Source organism: Schistocerca gregaria, chromosome 8 (assembly GCF_023897955.1).
Source record: "Schistocerca gregaria isolate iqSchGreg1 chromosome 8, iqSchGreg1.2, whole genome shotgun sequence".
In the NCBI taxonomy this organism is placed as follows: Eukaryota; Metazoa; Arthropoda; class Insecta; order Orthoptera; family Acrididae; genus Schistocerca; species Schistocerca gregaria.
The window spans coordinates 47,703,815-47,709,429 of NC_064927.1; the positions used below are offsets into that span (position 1 = coordinate 47,703,815).

The 5,615-nt window shown below is 42.2% G+C and overlaps 1 pseudogene; it reads right to left on the reverse strand.

Annotated features, from left to right (window-relative positions):
* Nucleotides 1–4,408: 4,408 nt before the first annotated feature.
* LOC126285630 (5S ribosomal RNA) lies at nt 4,409–4,526 on the reverse strand (annotated as a pseudogene).
* Between the last annotated feature and the right edge of the window lie 1,089 nt (nt 4,527–5,615).

Here is a 5,615-nt window from a genome sequence, read left to right on the forward strand (position 1 = left end):
TTTGCAGAGAGAAAAACGGGCAATGAGACGATCTGGCATTACGTTGATTCGATAGTAAATGACGGAAACGGGCGGTTTTGTTATATTTTTAGTACATATGAACACTTTTCACATTCTCCCGTGTAACGTGGCTGACAGATCTCGTTTCATGCCAAATCGTAAGGTCGTCGGTCATGTCCAAGGCACCAAAGCCGGAGAATGAGTCAATAATTGATGAATAAAACTTGAATTTTACTGCTTCTTGCTGGCCGATTAAATCAACTTAGAAGCTTCTTCTGTGTTCTACATTGTTGCTGTTAGTCCCTCCGCATACCGCAGCACGGAACATAAGTTTGCAGACGATGAAGGTAACCGTTTCAGAGAGAAATGAAACATTCTGTATCTGTGTCTACTGCCTGCTCATATTGTTTAAAGCAGGTTGCTCTAAATGCCCAGTGGATATGATTCCCTTATTACATTCTAAACAAACTCGGAATGGGAAAGACCAAGCTCTGCTTATACTTATAGTCTGGAAAGTTGATATATCTTAGTAAAATATGATGGTTAAAGATGTCCACTGAGTATTCCCATATACACTGAAATTAGCTTTGAACAACAAATTATTAATTGGCCACCTACTCATGACTCAATAGCTACTAAGATCTTTCACTGGTGAACGAGGTGACGACGTTGTTACGTCCATTAGAGGCTTCTGTAGTTTGCTGAGAATGATGTGAAATAATTGTGCCATGTGCTTTTCTGTGGAGTTTCGGAGTTAATTCTATAATGGTGCAGGATATTCATTCCTGCTGTTCTCATTCGAGGCAATCCTGGATTCTGAATCTCAAGCACTGGAAGATTAGAAACAGCAATACAACCTCTGTCTTCCTGGCTGTGCACTATTTCAAAGTGCTGGGGTTGACAATCTCGTCTCATAGTGCAGTACTTGTAGATTATTGTAAATAGATTATCTGTAATATTTAAAACATCTCATTCTAAACTTTCTAAAGATTGGGACTTTTCTGTTATGACCACTTTGTGTGTGAGGTGATAAATACCAGAAATTTGGTTGCATTTTGAAAAGCTAATGGTGACTGAGATTATTGTCTGTGTAAATTAATGGAACTGGATTTTTCCCGAGGTCGGCGGTTTTCCGAAAGTCGGCGTTTCTCCCGAGGTCGGCGTTTTTCCTGAGGTCGGCATTTTTCCCCGAGGTCGGCGTTTTTCCCCGAGATCTGCGTTTTTCCCCGAGGTCGGCGTTTTTCCCCGAGGTCGGCGTTTTTCCCCGAGGTCGGCGTTTTTCCCCGAGGTCGGCGTTTTTCCCGAGGTCGGCGTTTTTTCCCGAGGTCGGCGTTTTTCCCCCGAGGTCGGCGTTTTTCCCCTGAGGTCGGCGTTTTTTCACGAGGTCTGCGTTTTTGCCAAAAGGTCGGATCGGCGTTTTGTTTCCCGAGGTCTAGAAATCTATCGATATATTGAAAATCGAAAGTATTTTCATGTATATCGAACTATACTGATATGTCTTGTCATCTTGAAACATATATCAGATCACTAGATATCGTTATTTACCGAGTTAGCGATATATTTCGATATATTTATTTATTTAGAGAATCGTTTTCTTCGAGGTCAGATTTATTTTGAGACATCCATACATTTCATATTATCGATTCATTTCGATATATCGATTATATCCAAGGCACAAATTTATATCGAGTCGTTATTTTCGATATATCTGTTACATCGAGTAGCCTACGAATTTCGAGATATCGATTGATTTTGAAGTATCTGCTTATGTCGAGATATCGATTTATTTTGATATACGGATACAATACGGGTTGTCTATATATTTCGAGGTATCTATATATTTCCATGTATAGGTGTACACCAGATAGAGATTTCTTTCGAGATATATATATATTTCGAGATATCTATATATTTCGAGATATCTCTATATCTAAAGTAAACCATAAATTTCTAGATATCGCTATTTTAGAGAAATCTTTATGTTACGAGGTATCGATATATTTATAGATATAGATCTATTTCTGGATCACGATAATTTCGAGACCTCTAATTATTTCGAGATACCGATCCATTTCGTACGTCGAAATTCGCCCTGCTGTCGATACATTTCGAGATTTCGACTCATTTCAGTGTGTGTCTGTTGATTTGGATGTGTCGATTTATATCGATGTTTCGATTTATCTCTTGGTCTCGATTTATTTCGTGGTTTCGATTCATTTCGAGGTGGAGATTTATTTTGAGGTGTTGATTTATTTCGAGATGTCGATGTATTTCGAGGGGACGATATATTTCGACCTTATTTGTCGACTGCATCAGCTCAGAAACTATTTCGTACAGAGTGCTGCGACTGCATACCTCAGCACGCGAAATTAATTGCCAGACGATAAATGTAAACGTTTCCGAGAGAAAAGCGTCCATTCTGACGATTTCCCATTTCGTCATTAGGAAAACAAATGTAGAAAACGTAAGGTTTTCTTCGCTTTTTACTACACACTAACACTCCTCGCATTTTCCCGTGTGGTGTGGCTACCGGACCTCGGTCGTGCAAAATCGCAAGGTCCTATGTCAACTACAAGGCAGCAAATAAGGCCTATAATTGAATTTTCAATATCTAAAACAAGACAGACACTGCTCCTTACTTGTCGACTCCATCAACTTAAGCTTCTATTTCGTACAGAGTGGTGCGACTGCATACCTCAGCAGGCGACATTGATTGCCAGACGATGAATGTAATCGTTTCCGAGAAAAAGCGTCCGATGTGACGAACTGGCACTACGTCAAACAAATGACGAAAACGTTAGGTTTTCTTCGGTTTTTCTGCCACTCAAAGTGCTGCCAACTTTCACCCCACCCCCTCCTCCCCCTCCCCAGTCGTGGCGATCAGCTGGTGTGATAGAAATGGACACAGGAAAGTAATAACGTTCCATGAAATCCAATTTCAGGGTTGTTCAAGAGTAAATGTTCCAGACGGTTTATTTCCATTAAGACACGCATACTAGGCATCTACAATGCCCCATCTGCCAGATCGTTTCTATTGTCAGCAGTGGAAAACAAAACTGTACTGAAGAAGCCATAGTGAGACGCGGTTTTTGGTAGACGAAATAATTGGAATTCTCTAGCCACTGATAATGATGATCTAATGATAATTCTGTTATTGTTTTGAAAGATGCATTTAAATATGCATTAAACGTAGCTCCAAATTATTTTGAGAATTATAATTGCGGTATGATGAATCTACATTGGAGATTTTGTAATGCTAAACATTTCGATCTGAGAATACTTTATGTGATAGAACGGCATTGACCTTGTGTGTCATTAGGGTAAAGTTAATTAGCCGCCATTAACATAAAATTTGAAAGTTCGTGGCAGATTAAAACGGTGTGCCCAACCGACACTCGAATTCGAGACCTTTGCCTTTCGCGGGCAAGTGCTCTACCATCTCAGCCACCGAAGCACGACTCACGCCCGGTACTCACAGTTTTACTTCTGCCAGTATCCGTCTCCTACCTTCCAAACTTTACAGAAGCTCTCCTGCGAACCTTGCAGAACTAGCACTCCTGAAAGAAAGGACATTGCGGAGACATGGCTTAGCCACTGCCTGGGGGATGTTTCCAGAATGAGATTTTCAGTCGGCAGCGGAGTGTGCGCTGATATGAAACTTCATGGCAGATTAAAACTGTGTGCCCGACCGAGTCTCGGACTCGGGACCTTTGCCTTTCGCGTGCAAGTGCTCTACCATCTGAGCTACCGACGCACGACGGCCGGTACTCACAGCTGTCTTTCAGGAGTGCTAGTTCTGCAACGTTCGCAGGAGAGCTTCTGTAAAGTTTGGAAGGTAGGAGACGGATACTGGCAGAAGTCAAGCTGTGAAAACCGGGCGTGAGTCGTGATTCGGTAGCTCAGATGGTAGAGCATTTGCCCGCGAAAGGCAAAGGTCCCGAGTTCGAGTCTCGGTCGGGCACACAGTTCTAATCTGCCAGGAAGTTTCATATCAGCGCACACTCCGCTGCAGAGTGAAATTCTGGAAACATAAAATTTATCTGCCATTAAGGTAAAATCTATTTTTCAGCGCACTGTAATAAGGACTCACTTCAGATGATTGGACAATTAAATAGAACTGAAACCATTATTTTAATAGTATTCGTAGGTCCAATGCAGCATATACCGCGGACAGTCCCTGAGCCTAGACTGTCAGTTTTATGTAGGCAGCACTACTTTAAAAAAAGCACTCCGTCTTCAGGCCACAAGTGGCCAATCAGGACCATCCAACCGCCACGTCATGCTCACTGAGGGAGGAGGAGGAGCTGGCTCTCCCACTCGTTGTGGTAGTTTCCTTTGACTGGAGCCGCTACTATTCGGTCGAGTAGTTCCTCAATAGGCATCGCAAGGCTGAGTGCAACCCAAAAAATGGCAACAGCGCATGGCGGCCGAGATGGTCACCCATTCAAGTGCCGACCTCGCCCGACAGTGCTAAACTTCAGTGATCTGACGGGAACCGGTGTATCCACTGCGGCAAGGCCGTGGCCCCTACCACATTTACATGATATTTTTAATCGCAGATCAGGTCCGATGGCTCGAAAAATGGACGTTTACCATGTTATGCACATTTATATTTTCACTACGTCGACACAGCTGGTCCAATTTCGACCGCAGGTGATGGTAGCTATAATGATCGTGCCAAGCATCCCGTGTACATTAGTTGCACCCAAGTGTGTGGGCATCACAGCATTCGTGACATTTAAATTTGTTACTTCTTTGTTACTATATTCGCAATAAATTTCGCAGACAGTATCCGCATATGACGCTGAATGTACCTACAAAATTATATCATTGTACGACACATGTTTCAGGAGATATGTCATAAAAACTCAGGGGAAGCCCAGACGCTGCATAGTAAGGGCGTGGACGCATAGCTGTAAATAAATGCCTGGTCAACGCCAAGCTTTTCCGTTAGTCATCTATAAAGATAAAAAATCCCCAATATTGTCCACCAGCGTATTTTTCAAAAACCTTTATTTTGTCATCCATTATTTTCCTGTGAAAATCGAAAATACCGTGCATCATTGTGTTTTTAAAAATCATCTCTTATTGTCATCTCTTTTTATGTATTTTAAGCCATCTATCGCTTGTGTAACCTGTGGCTACAAGTCCATTCCCTTTTTTGGGGAATCGAAGTAATACACAACGGAAAAAAGTGTGGGTCAATTTCTTCCTCATTTTTAGAAACTTCTGATAATAGTAAATCGTTGGCTTTTTGAGGGCGTGGTAGGTAGATACAAGAGATTAGTGTAAGATTAGAATTTGGGTCAGATACAGTGCCAGGAACTTCTGTTTCTATCTGGCTAGCTTCAGAGTACTTCACCATCTACTAAGTGATGCGATTCAATGTGAATGGTGTGTTCTGTGCTAGGTCTACCCTTTACTGCACAATGCTGCTCCTTCGACGCTATTAAAACCAGGATGTTATCAAAATATATACACAGTGGCAGACTGGAGTCTGCAGAAATATTTCCAGTGGAGGGGAGTGTGGGAGGCGCGTCGGGGCTGGAGTGCATGATTTTGAAACTGGCACTGTGTGTACAAATCAGCTGGTCAGTTACGAGATGCAACAAGCT